This window comes from Platalea leucorodia (genome assembly GCF_965183815.1).
Source record: "Platalea leucorodia genome assembly, chromosome: 6".
Classification (NCBI taxonomy): Eukaryota; Metazoa; Chordata; class Aves; order Pelecaniformes; family Threskiornithidae; genus Platalea; species Platalea leucorodia.
Genome location: NC_138828.1, coordinates 7,604,397 through 7,623,939, shown reverse-complemented (window position 1 = coordinate 7,623,939; position 19,543 = coordinate 7,604,397). Strand labels below are relative to the sequence as shown.

General features: G+C 42.4%; 1 protein-coding gene across 1 annotated transcript in view; it reads right to left on the bottom strand.

Annotated features, from left to right (window-relative positions):
* AFG2A (AFG2 AAA ATPase homolog A) overlaps positions 1 to 19,543 on the bottom strand; it is a 200,061-nt gene that overhangs the window by 813 nt on the left and 179,705 nt on the right.

Genomic DNA, 19,543 nt, shown 5'->3' with positions numbered 1-19,543 from the left:
TAAAGACACATTGCTGTGGTGAAAAGAGCTCGCGGAATGAAAAGAGATATTGTGATTTCCAGTGCAACAGGGAAAACAGTGATTGATATTGACTGCTCCCTTATATCTGTAAATGAAAGAGCCAGCTGAAACACATTTGTCCAGCTATTCAGCATATTTTCTCTGTTTGTTCACTTACTGAAAAGAGTTCCCCCGCTTATGCTGTGCTAATGGTTGCCAAAGCCGTTTAGTAGCTTTTTAGAGGATTTAGCAGCATGTTTAGGAAGCTTTCACAAGAAAACATGCATGGATTTAGATGGCTTTGTCAAGTTACAACAATATTACTATTAGTTCTGTGCTGCTCTAATGAGCAGTGAAGCTAAACACTGCTGTTATGCATTTTAATGCTTTTCAGGACTTCAGAGACAGTTAAACCTGGAAGCGTAGCTGAGATTTAGTGCACGAGCTTCTTGCGGAGATAAGTAATACATCATCTAGAAAGTAAGGCAGGGATCTTCAGGTTTTTCTCTAAGTAGACAGTGTGACTATTTCCCTAGCTCTAACACAAATATAAAGCTAAAGGAAAAGGAAAAAAAGCAAACCAGATCACACTCCCTCCCATCCCTGCCTAACACCAAACCCAGAAATCTTTCAAAAGGTAGAAGACTGTTGATGGAAAAACAGATCCCAAGCATCCTGGACCCTAAGCCTGCGTTGGTCTTTGAAAGAGACCAACCTTTATTATTTCCCCTTAATAAATACTGCACTAAGGGTGAGTTTTCCACAAAATGAGGAGGAAGAGATCTTCTGGGGGTGTTCACAGGCATTATTAAAAAACCCCCAAAGACAGCACAGCAGGTTTTGACCATCCTGTTCTGCTCACAGAGACCCTCGCCAATCTACAGCACCAAACTTATGAAGCAGGGTATCACCACAGCACAAGACGTTCACTTGTTAGGAGCCGATATGTTTTACTGAAGGAGAAGCTGAAGGACAGACTGCCAAGTTGGCAGATCCAAAAAAAGAAGAAACACCACTGCCCGTTTTATTTCTTCCTGTTTCATTTGTACACCGATACGCTTAGGAGGAATTTGCCCATGAGCTGATACTTCTGATGATGCTTTTACGTTTTCTCTATGCTCTGCCAAGAGTATTGGTAACAGTGACAATAATTAACCTTCAAAGGATTTTTTTTTGTTTCAATTTTATTCTTAAAGACTGAACCATAAATTCTGTGATAACCAAAAATTAATAGACATGAGGAAGCACCAGAAAACTGATATTTTTTGTTGGTTTCCCAGGAGCATCTGAGCTGCTTTTAAAGGAAGCGGAAAGAATTTTAAGGCATGAATTCCCATTCTCTCTTTTCCTGGCTGCACTCAGATTTTTTGTGGTCTAAATCTTTTATATATTATTGAGTAATAAACAGCAGGCATTATGGCACAGTGTTTAAAATTTGGGCCCTCGCGTCTGGTCGCAGAAGTCAAACGGCGTTGTTTCCATTCCTTGGCTAACCCAGAGTATCAGGTTTCTGAGGTAAAAGATTCGACAAGGCAAGTTTGATTATGTTTCTTCATTCAAGCAGGCAAACTTAAAAAAAAAAAAAAGTCCTCACAAGCATCCTCACTAGCTAGTAAAGCTAAATCACTCGTGGAAAGCAAACACAAGCAGTAATATAGCCACAGTGAAATGAGGGTGAATTAATCTGGTGAAATCTGCTGCGTTATTGGCCTAAGGTCTGCTGGTTTTTCATAGTTATTTTGTGTCACAGTCACATTAGGACATTTCTTACTAAACCAAGCAAGTGAAGGGTTTTTAAATGGCATTTCTGCCTAGATTAAAAAACAACATAGATTGGGTCAAGTGAGGCAAAGAGGGAAGGGAGCAGAAGGGGCTAACTGACAACAAAAGAAGAAAACCAGCGGCTTTGCAGCAAGGCACAGATCCTTCCCAGGTTTAGCGGCACTCCAAAACCAGAGGCTGCATCTAGATCATCAGTTTTAAAACCTTGCAACAGACCTACCCTCAATGAATGTGTCCAATTACTTTCTTAAATCACTTCTCCTTTTGGCCTCCACAACATCATCCTGTAACGAGTGCCACGATTTGATCATGCATTGTATAAAAAAAGCACTTTTGTTTGTCTTAAACCTGGTAATTTCAACAAGTGCCTCCTAGTTCCTGTGTTACGAGAACGGTGATTCATCTGTTGTTCCTCGTTCACCTTCCCCATAGCACTGATGATTTTACAGAGTTTTATCTCATCCCCTCTCAGTCAAGTCTTTGCAAGCTGAAGAGTCCTCAGTGATTCAGTCCTGGCTCCTGCAGAACTTGTCCATCCTGCAGCCCGCCTGCCGTGTCCTCTTCGCTACTTCTGCTCTATCCTTCTGCCATGGAGCGGCCGAAGCCATACAGGGCACGGAGGGAGCCGTACCACGGCATAGCTGTGTTTCTGGGTTGCTTGCAGTTCCCTTCCTACTATTGTATTTGCCATCATATTAGTGCCGAGATTTTTTTTTTCAGAAAATTATCCACACTGCCTCCAGTAGCTTTTCCTGAGTGACAATAACTAATTTAGGTCATATAGTTGTGCATTTGAAGCCTGGGTGATTTTCTTTTCTCTCCATTGCGTTTATCAGCATGAATAGCCTCTGCCTGCCTCTACAAATGAATGCTGTGAACCAACATTACCTATCTGCGAGTTTTAAGACAATTATTAATTATTTTCAAATACAAATCCAAGGGATCACCATTTTTACCTTTTCAGTATAAGAAAAACCAAACAAAGTGCAGTCTTTTGGATCTCTGTGTGTTGTGAGGAATAGAAATAATGTCCTAGTCCTGTTCCAAAGGCAAAATTGCAGCTCGACAAAATAGATATTCTTGACTGCATCTGAATATAGAGTGGCTTTCAGCATTGACTGTTAAAGCAGTAATGAAGACATTAAGTGATTGTCAGAAACAACAGTGATTAAACAGCAACAGACCAGGCAGCAGGTAATTAAGCAATAACTACTGAGGTGTGGGGTGTTATTGCAGAGACGAAGGGCCAGCCAGGTGTGGGTGAATACTACTGAATCTATGAGTACCAGAACATGGCCTAGTTTGATTATTAATATCATTATAAATGGAAGTTTAACAAACATGATTCTCATTTTCAATGGAATGAGAGCAAATTACTGACCTATGCATTAGTCTTCTGTCCTCTCTTAGCATGGAAATAATTTTGAATTCATGTATTAAAAACAGATTATCATTTTTTTAAAGGACTGATTTATCATCTGAATGAGTGCTTTAAGATCAGAAAATAAACAACTCATTTAGAATCCTACTTCAAAGTCAAAAAGGCAACTGTATCAAGTTATCCTGGTAGGAAAGGAGAACTAAAATTTGCTATCTGAACCACACACACCCGCGCACGCTGATCAGTAATAAGCAAAGCCACGCACAAGCTCACAGCTGTGGCGCAAAGACCGATGAGTCCCAAAAAGAAATGGGTTTACACCTAGTCCTTCCCTCCCTCCCCATTTCACTCCCAGCAACAATAAAATGCCCAGTGCCAGATACTGTTCCCTGAATAAACAGCATTCAGCATAACCCATCTTTCTCCCAAAACCAATGGTTACACTGGCTGATTCAGCTTGGCCGATTCTCCCCCTTTCTGGCATTAAGCACCAACTCTTTCCAGCGGACTGAAAGTCCTTTTCAGCTTCTTTGTATTTAAAGTGCTCTAAATAGCTTTAAAGAATCTTTTTTTAAAAAAAAAAAAAAAAAAAAAAAAAAGAAGAGGAAAAAAGAAATGAGCTTCTGTGTTACAGCCTTAGGTATTTGCAAGAAAGTGGTTTTGTTAGCGCAGAGTCTGTTGGGAACACCTGTGAATGTCGGCTTTAATTGGGCTGCAGCTGGTGTCGATTGTGTGCGCAGTAACTGGCAGCCACTGGCTGGCTGTACATTGTGTTTCATTTTCCTTTTTCCTTCCTTTTTAACTTGCTCCTCCACCCCGCCAGTTAAAGTTGTAAGGGATTGTGTGTAAGAGGGATTAGGAGCCTAGAAACAGAATAGTACCCTGCGGTTTGTGAATAGCGCAAATTGCGGCGCTTCCTGGACGAAAACTACCTGCGAGACCGCGCGCCCGTGCGGTGCACGCCTGCTAGGCAGCGGCAAAGGAAGACCGTGCGTAGGTTTGGGGAGTTTGCTTGCCCGCTCTGTTAAGGAGAGATAAAAGGTTCATACATGGCATTTTAAAAAGGCACGAATAACTTCTGGGACAAGACATCTGTTTCTCACTCAGGCAAACTCCTACCCGTGTCAGGCACCTCCTCCTACCCCGGTGTCAGAAGCTGCTCTATGGAGAGCAATAGCCTTATCCCCACAAAACCGGGGAAGTCGGAAAGCTCTCAGGACCCAGGGCCATCACCTGATTGAGGAAAGAGGTGGGCATGGACGCCTTTCCAAAGCGAGAAGAGAAAACAGATCAGGAGAAGATGCACCGTAGGCAGAGAGGCTAAAAGGGAATAGCAGGGAAAGGTTGCTGACTGTATTCCAAAATCGACAAATATCTCAATTCAATGCAACTCCAGCAGCGCACAACTTTCCACAAGAGATTTGTACAAGGCTCAGTGCAGCTCAGAAAGGTAAATACCTCCAGGTTTTTGCCACCCCCAGCAGGTCGCTGCTGCTCAAAGTGCGAGATGCCACGGCCCCTCTTTCCCCCTTCTCCTTTGTGCAGGCACCACTGCCGGCTGCAGGCTCCCACCCATCTCTTGTGCTGGCTCCGGCGCTAAGCTGTCCCTTTCATTAACTGATTCAATGCACCAGACCATCAGAAAACTAATCCAGAAAAAAAAAAGCGCGTTAGCTTGCTGCTGGGGTATTGAGATGGGCTCACAGGGGGATTCGACAAGCACCAGTCGGCATGGGAGGGGTGGAGAGCACGGCAAGCGCTGCTTCCTCCAGTAGCGGAGCGCTGCTGGATCGCCTTGTGACGTTTTGTGCTCGTTTACCCTGTTTTAGCATCCCCACACCACTTCTGCCACACACGGTTGTTGGTCTGAACTAGCTCAGGTACCGCAGCGCGATGCTGGCAGGGCCTGGGAGACGTGCCCTAGATAATGCTTTTGTACAACGTACTACTTTTAAAGCTAAAAATGCTATTTTAAGATGTCACAAATACCATTTTTTCTTTAAAATGGGCTAAACTGAGAGGCTCTTAACTGGTGAGAGGTGGAGGTTTTTGATGTATTTCAAAAAGGCTTAAATTTAGTACTTCTCTTGTGGTTCAACTTTCCTGTTTCATCTATAAAACAGATAAAACAGGAAAATACAAGATAATATGCCTTTTCTCTCTTCTCTGAGAAGAGAAATTCTTACAGATCACTACAAATCTTGTTCTGTTTAGGAGAAAAAGTTTCCAATACTATGGAATAAATGATCACTCTGCAATAAATTTTTATCTGATCTTTGAAAGACAAAGAATCGCCCCTGTATGTGTATCTCTTCATTCTGCTCGGTTCTACAATCTGTAGATTTAAATGGGACTGATTATACATTTGGGCATTTTGCAAATGGAAAATAGTCTATTCTAACCAGAAAATGATAAAGGCTATTAGCATAATGCTTTTCATACAGTATCCATTCGTTCCTCAGATTCAGGTACTGTACCTACCACTGGAGCTTTGGAGGGAATTTACTTAATATGTGATTGTCCCTCTATAAAACTTTCCTAACTAAAGTGTGCAAGGCACTCACAGGCCACACAAGGGCTTCAGTGAGACAGAGGCTTCTTTGCTCTCTAAGCAACTATGTTTTAAAATGTTATTAGTTTTCCTCAAGTTAAAGTGCATACATCTACATGGTTCTGTATTCACGAACACTGACTTGGAACAGGTTAAGTTCCTATTCGTACTGCAGCCATCCTCTGCAATGATACCCTATAATTAAATATTCTTTTTAGTAAAGAGATCGACTTCTTTCTTCCTTGCTTATTAAAGAGACATTCAATATGGGCGGACATTGGATAGTCTACTTTAAAACAGGTCTGTAGTGATGAAGCAGCACCTTTGCAATTCTTAAATAAAAAGGACAGGTATTATGTCTATCTCGTGTCTCTGATCCAACAGGCTGAGCAAACAATCTCTGCCATTCCTGATTTCTTTTACGAGAAGTTGTTAAGGAAATGTAATTAAATAAAACCAGCTCTTTCAATTATGTCTGTAAGTGACCTTAGTTCAGAACAGACTGGCCCAAATCTTCACTGTTTAATCTACAGTCTGCTTATTTGTGTAATTTTGCAGATTGACGTGCATGTGACCATGCGTGTGGGTGTCCACAGCTTACCTGAGGTGCTGCACAGGGACATAAAGCGGTCATGCCACCTGAGTACATCTGGTCTGACCAGGACGATGGTTCCCACTCAGCTCTTTCCATGGTGGCCACAGCTGCCTTGGGGGGCTGCAGCAGAGACCACGTCCTCCTTCTGCCCCCCTCCTCCCGGTCTCAGCCAGGAGGGCCAGGCTTCAGATTCAGCGTGTCTACCTGCTGCGGTCAGCCGGTGCCACGGAGCCTGGTGTGGCGGCCAGGGGCTGAGCCAGACAACTGGCCGCTTGCTCTTGTAGGACAACGGCATGATGGCAACAATTAATGAGATGGCAGCGGCCACAAAATGCTGTGTTTAATTGCTCTTACAGTACCAAAAACTGAGCATGGGTTGTGCCTGAGCAGCAGACAGTATCACTTGTATCAGTAGCTCTTATTATTCTATAAAGCTTAAACACGCCCAGAGAAGGGAAAGATGAGGTATGTAGCCAAAATTAAGCATATGTATCATAACTATAGCACATGATGACAGCTAAAGAGAATAAACCAGAGCCTTCAGTGGTACACGCTAAGTGTCATCACACATACCTCTGCTCATCCCGACATGTTCTAACAGAGCGAAGCTTTGACTCCATCTGCAAGCTTTCTTTTTTCTTCTTTCCACTCTCTTAAAAAATATTACTAGATGTGGTATCCTTCCAAGCAATATATAAAACATGTAAATTCCAATTTAACTTTTGTAACTACAAGCCCAAAATGCAGCTATTTTCCAAAACGCACTCTGTCGATATGGCTCCCATCACTTTGGCAGAGACATGGCATAGCTACAACTTTCACAAAGGAATTCCGTAACAAAACGAGTTTTTACATGCTGGGACTAAATATTTTTAAACAGCACTCTCTGCCAACTTCAAGTTTCAGCTATATTTGTGCAACTAAAAAAAAAAAAAAGAAAAATCACACACATGTTTCTATACAAGATTAAGCTGCATTTCTGGTTAACCTCAGAATTATTTCATTTTTATATAAACATTTAATGAGAAAGTTTAACTTCTTCCCTTCAATGAGGAAAAGGAAGCCAAGCCACTAGAAAAACAGTCTTTCTATATGAACGTGTGTGTGTGTGTGTGTGTGTGTATGTGTGTGCACGCACTCATTTTAATTAAAAGTAATTAACAGAATACTGTGTTCTCACTCACAGTATGCTGTTACTACAGAGGACCTGTACACAGAGCCAATGCTATTTTGCTGAATGCCGCTAGCAAGACAGATTGAATTATGCAACTAAAAATTTAAAACTAGAAGACTTGGGGGACATCATTAGCTGTAGCTGTCATGAGTTTCTCTCTAGAAAAGCAAAACAAAAGAAAAAACTACAAAACAGCTTCTACCTTATGAAACCTATCATAGCGTAGGTGTTAAGTAGTTGTTGCATTTCCTTGCTTTCTTTTCAGATTTTGAGGCAGACAGATATGAGGTTGGGCAATACAGTCAGCATATTCTGTATTTCTTGCACTGAAAAATCATTCATGCCTTTGCTTCTCAAACCACTAATTCCTTTCTCAAGTTTAACCTGGGAGAGTAGCAGAGGCCTTAGACTCCTATCAAAACAAAGCAAATAAAAGCGATTCTGCAAAAGGAATTGGGAGAAGTACCCTCCCTTCCCTAAAAATATTTATTTTTTTCGGCAATAGAGCACAGCCAGTCTAGAACTGTCTTTCAACTCCCTTCAGCTCCAGTGGCATTTTTATTACATTATATCACCATTTAAAGATTGCTAGACTCCTAAACTTTTGAATCCACACAGCAAAAAAGAAAGCAAAAAATTCTTTTTTTCATGGGTTTATTTAAGCTCTCCCTTTCATCCTGTCTTTGGAGCTATGGCAAATATTGTCTCTGATTTGGATCTTGGATAGCAGGTTAATAGCAACTGTATTTGTAGTTACCTACGTATGAGATATCATAATACAATACAGTAAAAGCAAACAGACTCAGTTAAAAATAATGGCCAGAAAGTCCAGCAAATCTTCTGGAGTCTAAGTGTTTCTATCAATTTGGATAGAAAGCATACAAATCCCGTGATAATAAGAGAGATGTATACTTTCTGGGTCTCTGTATGGCTATTTACACATGCATACACATCCTGAGTTGAGGCAGGGAGTGAAAAGACATTTTTTGTGTAAGGCCTTTAGACTGCAAGATGAATAATGTCCTTAATGGAAGCTCTCTTGCTTTTTCATTTATTGGGTTCTCAGTTCCTGGAAGGTGTGAGATGTCTCCTGTGGAGTATCTATTTCCTCGGCAGAATGCTAGAGGAATTTCGGGCTGTTTCTAAGTTTACCTCTTGGAGCTTCCCGTGGTACCCAGCTGCTCATGTTTCCCAAGAAAATCAGGGAGGAGGGCTACTGCATGCCTCTATTCCAGAGAGGCAGAAAATGGCTGGGAGAACAGTCAGACCTAGAAAGCAATGCTGTTAGCCACAGCTAGATGCCTCTGTGTACAGTTATTACTCCTTAAGGAGGAAGCAAAAAGGCTGGTAAAAGACTTAAAGTAAGTTTTAAAGCAAGTTTTGCTTGTGCAAGAAAAGAAAAGAAGTAATTACAGAAAAAAACCACCCTATATATATATGTTTTTATATGTTTCATATATAAATATATGAAACAAGAAAAGTGGTGTACCAACAATTACTTTGTGTTAAGGATTTATGTAAGGGGTATATTTTAATGAAATAGAAAGTCCATAAAATAGCAGTAAGACAGACATGACAATGTGACCTGTGCTTCCCAACAGTCAGTCTAAACCAGTGACGCACTGGTCACCACCTCTTTTTGATCCGGCCCCTCGATGAGCCGGTTCAAGTGCTAACCACCAGAAATCTAATCCAGCACACAGAAGAGTAGTTTTTGCTGGTTTAGCACCCTGAACTGGCTCACCCAGGACGCAGGCAGGAAGGCAGGCAAGGGAGGAAGGCTCTGAGGGCAGGGAGAGGACGAGAGTGCAGCAGAAAGTGGCTTTAAAGCACACCGACGCTTAGAGACATACTGAACCTACATACAAATGCTTTTGCTTGTGCAACTTCTTTCACGCATCTGCCAATTCAAAAGCCAATGCAAGATGCATCTAATTGAGAAAAGTATATGCCTGGCCTATATAGAGAGACATTCACTGGTGCAGGCAGCCTTGCGAGTGGCCCTTTCAGGTGGGCAGCCCCCACGTTTCCCATAGGGATCTCGATGTTCTGACTTGACACCCCTCTATCTACTGGTTTTAAGATTTGCATGCTTAAAAAAGCCGCCGGTATTTTGAGTTATTCAGTCATAAAACGATACAATTCTACCGTCAATAACAGCAAATCTGCTAACCACTTTCAGTTCAATAAAAGCTTCAAACAATACGTCTCAGGTGTATCCCTGTTATGTCTACTGAATATAGCCCATAGGTAAATGTGACCCACTGCTTCTGGTCTAAAATTACCCAGTGCAGCGTATCGCTGAGAGTGTACCATGAGGGATTCACAGCACTATCCCAAAGCACCAGCTCCCTCACAGTGGAGCAGCTTGTCACTGGTATAGCTGGCTCCCATCACTCTAGGAACGAGCTAAAGAACAGAGGCAGCATAAGGTAAAATGCTGAAATGTAAGAACCTGCAGTCAGAGCTGTCACTTACCTTTGGGGAAAAGTTATGACTGACCAGATTAACAAGGCATCTGCTTTTGCATTGTTAGTATGAAAACTTCTCATTTAAGTGCCCTCCTGCAGCTGAGAAAACTGAATCCATGTCATGTCTGAAAGTCACTTCAGTATTCTGGATAAGCGGGTCTGCTACTCCATGGATAACAGATCTAGTTTAGCAAATTCCTCCATTTTTTCTCTTTCATACTTGTAAACTCCTTCTCGGGTTGTGCCATGTTATTGCGAAAACCTCCTTGGTCTCTTGGGTTTTCTCCCCCTCCTTCCTTGTCTAGGCAAGACAATGAAATGCGAATTTCCAGCACTATGAAGACTTAGAAAATGGGTCATTTGCATTTCTTTTCACTTAACAACGATGTTTTATGTTCAAAATCTACCCTCAACATTTTTGCAAATATGCATAAGAGGAAGCAGAGGAGTCTCCCTTCCCTTTCCTCCAGGTTGTATGCAGCTTGCTTTTTAACGTTAACAGCATTTGAACTTCTAAGAAGTTGCAGACTAACATGATACACAAACAATTTAACGCCAGAAATTTATGAAATTTATGCTTAATAGTGTTCAGCCATGAAGATCCCGCTGTGACATTCGCTGTCCTTGGCCACAGTGCTCTAGATTCAGCGTTCCCCACTTCAAGCCTTTGTCTTTGGTGCTTGCGTGGAAGCAGAGCAGCTCCGGGCCCTCTGCACAGGAGGCACAAATCCGCAAGCCCCCAGGAGGCCCCTCAGGCCACCCAAGCCCTGCAGAGAGGCACCTACCTTTTCCCGGCAGTGACAGAGGGAGGTGAGAGTGATCACACCCGTTAGGTAGGTGCTTAACATTTGAGGAAGGCTGTCTGTAGATGTTCTCGCATACGGTATTACTGTTTTCACAGTCACTGAGATAATGCCAGGTGTCTCTCACCTTTCCTGGCACCAGGAAGATTTGCCAGGATAGCATCTAACACCACGGCAGAGGCTGAGATCAAGGAAGGAGGGAATGATGCCCGAAGGAGCTGCTATAGCTGTAGCACAGCAGAGGATGCCACAAAAGCGAGCTGAGAAAGGTCAAGCTGAGAAAGGTCAACTATAATGGAAGTAAGGACCACAGCTAAAAAAATCTCAAAAGCCATTAAGAAATGTTATGCTACCAGTGACAGGACTGGCCTGAGCAACTGAAGTGCTCCTGAGGTGCCATGGTCGAGGGACAGTTACAAATTGAAGTTACTGTAAGGTTTTCTGTAGGAGCCTGCCTCTTGCAGCCCTTTTGGCAGAAGGGAAGAAGGAGAAACTGAGAAAAAAACCCGGTACTGTGGGTTGTACAGATCCTAGCCAGCCCTCAAATCTATAGCCTGAAGAGTAAGAACAAAAAGCAGTCTTAGCCCATACTGCAAGCCTCCGTACAAGAAATGTGCAACCCTGGATGTTCAAAATATCTAGCAGTCTTCTTTGGGGGAAGCTGGGTGAATACACAGGAAAAGATCACCTGCTCCTCTCACCTGCAGTGCTGTGGATGCACTCCTCTTGATAGAGCCTGCGGCACACGTATGCCTTCTCATGAATTTCCGTAAAGATCAGGAGAGGTCCTTAACATTTCCTACTTGATATCAAATGCAATACTTTTTATGGTATCTGGAAGACTTTGTGATACCAATCGTTTGCTTTGTATGGTATAAGCAAGTTTTAAATGCATCAAATGTCCTGGGGAAGCTGGATTTCATTGCTTCCTTTCAGCTGTGCGACACCACACAACCCTTACTTACCTCAGCTGCCCGAATTTGTAAAGGCGCTTGTTTTAGCCAAAAGGGTACATACGAAGTGCCTCATCTGGGGTGCTCACAGGCTGCATCAGAACGTGCAGGTTGTACAGCACAACTGTAATTCAGAGAGCCTCGCTCGTGCTGTAATGTGCATCTCCTACTTATCGAGTGCGGTAACGACTTACAAATCAAATACCGTAACTCTGTGAGACTTGGTAATGGGCGCAGCATCACAGCGACGCTCCAGCACTGACGTCTTTCCCCCCCGCACACATAACCACGTCGGGAACAGCAGCCGTAGCACCACAGAGCCCTGCAACAACGTGGGACTCTCACCCTATGTCATTAAATGCTATTTCGCTAAATTAAAGGCCACAAGTAAGCCATATTGTATCCATAAGCACATGTATGCCACAGGCCTCTCCCCTTCCGATACTCCCCTCAGCTGTGGATCATTCAAAATCCTACGGAAGAAGTATTTCAGTGTTCCTACTTTTTTTTTTTTTTTTTGGTAAAAGAAGGACCTTCCACCCCTCAGTGGACACAGTATTCAAACCACGCTGCCAAATATTATATGATGCCCTTTCCAGAGTTAATTTTTAATTTCCTGACTCTACTGCATGAGAAATTTTCAAATTGTCTTGGCAGTCACTTCACGGCATATGCAGACCTAATTGCAGAAGCGAATGCAGAGTCAGCCCAAATGAAAACCTCCGGACTAACTGAAGAATTTCTGCAGAATTAGTTAGTTGGTTGAATTAAGTTCCAGAGAGCACTGCAGCCCAAGAAACGATGGCAAATGTAACGCAAAGGGTGCAAACCTTTCTTGCCCCAGCCTGCTGTGCAGTAAGGGGAGGCAGGTGTCTTCAACATGTCACTCAAAAACCCGATGATTTTCCATTTTCATTTTTTAATGCCACAATTCATAACCCACAGATGTTGTGCACGGCTATAAATCTTGGCACCCTCCACATTCCGAAAGAATTTCCCCTGGTATTCAATTTTCTTTGCTTTACCTTAAGTCACCCTAATCATGCTGACATCTACTATCGATGATTATATTAGCCCTAAAAGATCCTTAAACAAATGAAAAGGACTGACTTCCACTCCTAAAGTTCTGCTTCCAATTTTCTAAAGGAAATTAAATAATGTATAAATCAAATGCTGGGCGCAGGCCCAGGCAGCTGAACATCGCTTTGTCCTTTCAAAGTGAAGAGGAAGTGTCTGCTACAGAAGGGACAAGCCAAGAGAAATAAAGCTTAACCTCAGCTCCATATGAAAGTGATTTGGGATAATCGGGGGAATCTGCAAAGAGGTTAAAATGGGGACCACATACTAACAGGAGAACTTTACATGATGATCAAAAATCTATCAAGAGCTAACCTTCACCTGGGGGAGCTGCACAGCCCTGGCAGTCTGTTACACCGGAGCGGAGTACGAAGGGCAGGAGAAGGAAGAGATGAGCAGGAAGTCAAAAAATCTATTTATAGCTGGCATTTGTCATGTCATGGTAATCTTATCGGGGTTTTTTTTTCAGTTTGCAAGATTTATAAATAAGTACTGCCTGACAACCTTACAGCAAGTCAGCTATGCAGTAAATGTACATGCTACTTTCCAGTTCTCCTTTAGCTAATACATACTACTTAGATTATTAAGTCAGCCACTGAGGGACTTCTTAATTTATGTACTACTGATGGACTGCTGATCCTCCTCTTTAACACAATATATATCAAGAAGGGGAAAAAACCAGTAAAAATGTGCTAGATATATACCTGGTATTATTTTCTAAGCAAGCCATTGCTTTAATTGCCACAAGGCATTTCTTAAAACGATTGGGAACAGATGTAGTTCATAATACGATTTCTCTATTAAAAGAAGATCCCGATCAAGTTTACGCGTCTTCAACAAGAGTTTACGCTGACATTTTTGCACACAGAAGAGCGGGTTTGAAATCTGAGATCAGCACTGGACTTCATAATTAGGGTCAACATAACCCTACTTGCATAACCCAAACTTTGACGGAGAGATGTGACATTCAGCTGTTAATGCTACAACTATGTACACACTGGGCTATTTACAAAACCGTCTTCTCCTCACCTTTAAAAGGTACAGAATATTTTAGATGCAATGCAAATGGCTCTTAAACTTAAGATGGCGGAACAGTCAGTCTTTCCGCTTTCCCAAGAAACCAGCAAAATTGTTTTCAGTGCTGTCATTTAGCAGTTGTTTGGTCTGTCACAACACTATTGGGTAGCTGGCAAAGCAGGGATAGCCACGTAGCAGTTACACATACATGCGAATTCAACAAACATCCTGCCTAGCTGTTGCAAACATGTCAGGAAATGCTTCGCTGTTTACCAAAAAAAAAAAAAAAAAGTAAATCCCCAAACAAAAATACTATCGATTTCTTTCCCTTTTAAAAAGCAGAGTCTGTATATACACTCTTATTTTGTACGCACTCTCATTTTGTAGAGTTATTTTAGATTTAAAGTAGGTAATGGGTGCTACTGCCATTTAAATCTCAGGATACAAATTTATCTGAACATTAAGCACACTTGATTCAGAAGGACCAACAGGTTTACTGGCTTCACAGACTTGTAATTTACCAACAAGTATCCGTATATTTCATGAGAGCTATAAAAGACTAGAACAGGCTTCAGGAACGCTTTTTTAGTATAAAGAGGCAATTCAATTAACTGTCATGAGCTGGGAGATTCTCCTGTCCACCTCCCTGCTACCCCTCTCCTGACAGACCCCCTGCCAATGAAGCATTAGCCCCTGCTAAGGCTGTGTTTAAAAAAGCAAACCAAGCAAAGGAACTAGGGGGCTTTAGTGGGACCATAGGGCTTTATACAAACACTACGAGAATAAACTCCTCTGTAAAGACCTCCAAGCTTCACATCACTTTGTCTCTGCAGGTTACCAAATACCAATAACAAGAAGGAAAAAACAAACCATAAAGAAGGATGGAAAGAACTAGGAAGTTTTCACAGAATGTGGTTGTTTGCCATCCTTGAATTTAAACAAAACCAGGCACACAATATGTTACTCACACATGAAAAGAGGAGAGCCAAAAAGGGAAGGAGAGACTTCTCTCTTTTCCTCTCTCCTTGCTTCAAGAAAGCATCCCTGAAAACACACAGGCATCTGCTTTGGGTTCCCCTGACGTCAGTAAACACGACTGAAGTAAAGCACATGCTTCAATACGTTCCAAAACACTTATCTGCTTTTAATAATTGGAAGCTAAATGGAAGCTATAAATCAATGAGCAGAACATGTTCAATCAACAAACAAGACACTTTTCGACTTTAAGGTGATGGTACTTACTGGTTCTGCAAAACTTTGGACTCAGTAATACCCATTATTAGAACTGGAGACGGTTTCTAATGCAGGATTCAATCAATTAATTTATGAATGCTAACATACATGCACTGGTAACAGAAAGCAGCTGTGATTAATACCAGTGTGTCACATTTCTTTGGTGCTTTGTACCTTAAACATGGCATTAACATTAAATAGTTAAACTGGTTACAGCTAGGTTATTATGTGCAAAGCACCTATCAGAAGTAGCGGTATCCCGGGTTCCCAAAATCCCGTGTGGTATTTAGCATAAAGATTTTCTACAAACTACTGTCCTTCATTTTCACAGTCACCCAAATCTTCTGTTCCCCAGGTGTAAACCGCCTGCATTTCACATCTAAGCTGTTAAATACCCGACACGGAAAGCCAGGGGCTTCCACTGACAGCCGCAATACAAGCAGAGAGCTGGCAATAAAACAGTTAGTCACTAAGTATTTCTACCTATTTTTTAAATATCGATGTCTCCAGCAAAAGGAAAATAGGAAAAACGTGAAGGTCTGGTATGAGGCTACTGATCCCTGCTGGATACTTTTGCTAAGGCTGCCGGGCAGGAAGCTGTGGCCGGCGGCCCAGGCAGCGTGCGGCTGCTGCTGTCGGAGAGGTTGCGAGAGGGGTAAGAAATACGGACTTTTCCGCTGGAGCGTGGGAGACATTACACACCGGGGACTTTGGCGGGGTTAGGCAAAAGTCGCTCCAAACAGGAGTCAGCCATTTGGCTATCCCTTTTCTAAGGGACTGAATGCAGATGACAGGCCTTGGCTCTGCCACAGATGCCATTTTTCACCACCTAGCAAGCTCTGCTGACACCTGGGACAGCTTGCCTTCCTGGGATCGGTGCTCATTCACGTCCTAAACTCACAGACCATTATTAGCTCCCTGGGACAGACTCAGTTCATTAGATCCTGCGTAGCAATGTCCGTGCATGTGTGTCGTCTTTATACAGGTACTCATTCTTATTAAAGAATTTATCATCTGCCTACTGGAAATAACAAGACTTGCAATAATCTACAGCAACTTTGAGGCTGTTACCATCTGCCACAACCGTTTATTATTTAAGCACAGGATATTGCCTCTAATGCCTCTTCTCCTTGTAACGAGGTGCATGCTGAGGAGCAATAGAAGACTGACCCAAAGCTGAACAAGTGTTAACACATACTCGAAATGCTGGGGTACCTGGCACGGCAGGGACTGGTCCCAGGGACTGCCATGGGAATTGCGGTAGTGGGATTTAACTCCTCGGTAACAGGCAGGATTGGGTCCTAAATTAGCAATTCCCGGCTTTCATTAGGTTTATTCGTCCTCGGGCCAATTTACCTGCTGGTGTTAACTCCCCTGGGGATCGTGCCAGCAAAGACTTTGGCCTAGTAACTTCAGATTCATTTCTGTAGCATCAACTTTGTGTGGCTTTGGGAAGACTACCTGCATTTCCCGCTACAGACCTTGCAGAAGCAAATACCAATTCCAAAGGAAGATTTTCATTATGCAAATGCTCTTTCAAGATAAAAAAAGAGTAGCCTAGACCACGGGCAAAAAAATCCAGACTGAAATGTTTAACAAATATGGAAAGTCAATGCTCTCCTGTGTATTGCTTTGTGAGTTATTAGCACCTAAATATTCTCCATGGTTGAAAGTGTATTAATGAGCTGGAAGACAAAGCGATCTAATCAGAAGAGATCAGCAGTAATTTATCCTGCAGAAGATTTACACGCAGCAGCCATGTGTGTTTGTTTATGATCTACATCTGGTAATGAGTTTTTGACATGATGGAAAGCTGCGGTAGAATAATGCACTTGGTTCCTCACACTGACTAATTAATGCTCTACTTAATCTGGAAAAAGGCACTTTAAAAATAAACACTAATTTTCAGCAGGCCATAAAGAATAGGTAACAACTGAATCGCAGAGCATAGGCCTAAAAACTGGTGTAGCAACCTCACAAGCATTAAAAAAGGTGATATTTAACTCCCAGAGTATCACGAGAAGAGCGTGTGCACACATATACCTCTCTGACACTGCAAACAGTACATTAATGTTTCAATTTTTTCTGAAAGAGAAGTGCAAGTATACATTTCCTCCATTTGCATCTCATTCATTTGCAGCAGTTTTCCTTTTGCACCACTTCAAGAGCAACAGACCTTAGATACCTACAGAGATGATCAAAGCCTGAGTTATAATCTGTAGGAATGACAAAAACCAGTAAGAGATGGCAGAGCTAAAATATTCCCCATCATTCACACACTGGGTGTTGAACTACGCTTCGCATTCACACGTTACCTACAGTAACACTGTTGGCCATCACCCTCAACCTCATTCTGACAACTGATAAAATAAGCAGCACATCACAATTTCCGCAAGTGACATTGACAGGCAAAGCAGCCAGCGCAAAGATGGTCCGACGTTGAATCCCCACCAAAAAAAAGAAGTCTGTGGAGATGGGGTGTTCAGCCGGTCCTCTGCCCGCAGGGCTGGTGCTGGGGGGAGCGCAGCGGGGGCTCCGTGTCCTCAGCTTCCACTGCAGTCATTCCATTGCTTTTAGTCACTTCACCAAGACCTTGTCTCCACAGGATGTTGTGCTGGAACAGCTACTGCATTTACATTCACACCCTATCTCATTCCAGGATAACTTCCTCACATTGACGTGCCCTTAGAAGTACAAGAAAGAGCATTCGTCTGTGGCTGCATTTAGCCCTAGGCTGAAGTCTCACGAGGTAACAGAGAATAGCGATTTGGCTTTATCTTATAAACTGTGCTAATATATATCACCACCCTTTGGACTGAAACCAACTACTTCTCTCTAATCTCCCAATCATTTCCCACAGAAAGCGCGTACTTTCTCTAGCCCACGAAAGAAGGTAAGGACGTTAGGAAAATCAGAGGGATTGCAGGTCATGGTAAGCCTGTGTGAGCTGCATCCAAGAGCAAATTTCCCAGCCTAAGACACTAGAGCTACAAAATGGCCCCTTGCAGTGACTGAGAAATTACCGTGGTGGCTAAAAGAAAAATGGCTTAGGCTACAAGTACTGAGGAACAACGCTGCAGAGCCTTGGGACTGATTCCCCAGCTGGAATTAAAGGTAAGTCAGGTAAAACAGATAAACATGGAGCAAACAAATGAGTAGATTGAAGCTTTTCATGTATATTGAAGTGACAACATCAAAATACAGTTTCTCCTGCCAAGCATAACTCCTACCCTCCCACTCATACAGCCAGTGTACAAAGTTTGTAACTCAGGAGTTCTTGTGTGCTCTTTAGCCGCAATAGAAAATGCATTTTTGCAGTCCTCGCAGCTCAGAGCCCTAACCATACCCCACAGAGACCATCTGCAACGGCCCTGTCTCCCTGGTTCAGATTTCCCGACGCAAGCAGCAAGGACCAAGCAGAGGACTACAGGTCTGATGGGGATATTCTGGCAGATATACCCTGTGAGGTATAACCAGGTAAGGTCAATAGTGACAGGAATAGTGAGTTGTCGAAATGGAACCAGCAACTCCCTAAAACCACTCTGGTTTCAGGAAAAGAGTGTGCAGGCTGAAATCTGCAGAGAAGCACCAGCCTCTGCTGCCGCACTAAGCGTAAGTGAGCAAACGGCATGCCATTTCTGGAGGTGACTGGCTTTCTTTGCACTCCCATCAATGCTTTTCTGATAAACTTTTTAATTATGGTTTCTGTTGGTGCCTGTACCTCTGTGGGTTCCTAGGTCTGCAGAACATCTTCGTTCCACTTAGACTAATGATTTTTCTTTGCTTCTGAGCGAAAACAAGTTACAGCTTCAAACCATTTAGGGTTGTGTTTTAGGGCTGCAGAATCCCCACTTACCCGCTTCTTCTCTTTCCTCAATTCGTCTCTATCTGATTTACTGTTTACTTGCAGACCATATGGGAAACATGTCGGGAAAGCATGCATCCGGGTTCACGTTCAGAATAAATATTTTTTATGACTATTCCCATGACCTGCAGCAATAGACTAGATTAGTCACCCACAACTATGTATAATCATACAATCATTTAAATACATTTTCAAAACAGCATACGTTTTAAGATACAGATCAACTAAATATTCCTCTATAGGCTTTCTAACACCTATTTCCTACAACTTTACCATTTCCACCTGAGATAGAAAGTGTTATCTTTCAAGTGTGGAGTATAATATAAATATAATATCAATATAAATATAAGAACATAAACACATGGGTCCATGTGAAAGTGCAGCCTGCAGGCTATTAGTGCTATCTGGTCTGCTCAGTTTTCTTAACAAAAGAACGATGAAGTGCAGCAGGAAAAGAGCTGCAAATGGATGCTGAAGTAAAAGTGCCATCTATCAACATGTGAAAAAAAAAAGAAAAAAAAAAAAAAGCATTCTTTTTTATTCTCTGCCTGTTCCAGAAAACCAAACTCTCTCTAATTTTAGGTTCATCCAAAAGCAGAATTGTAAAAGCTTTCTGCTGAACAGAGAATAGAATATTTCCC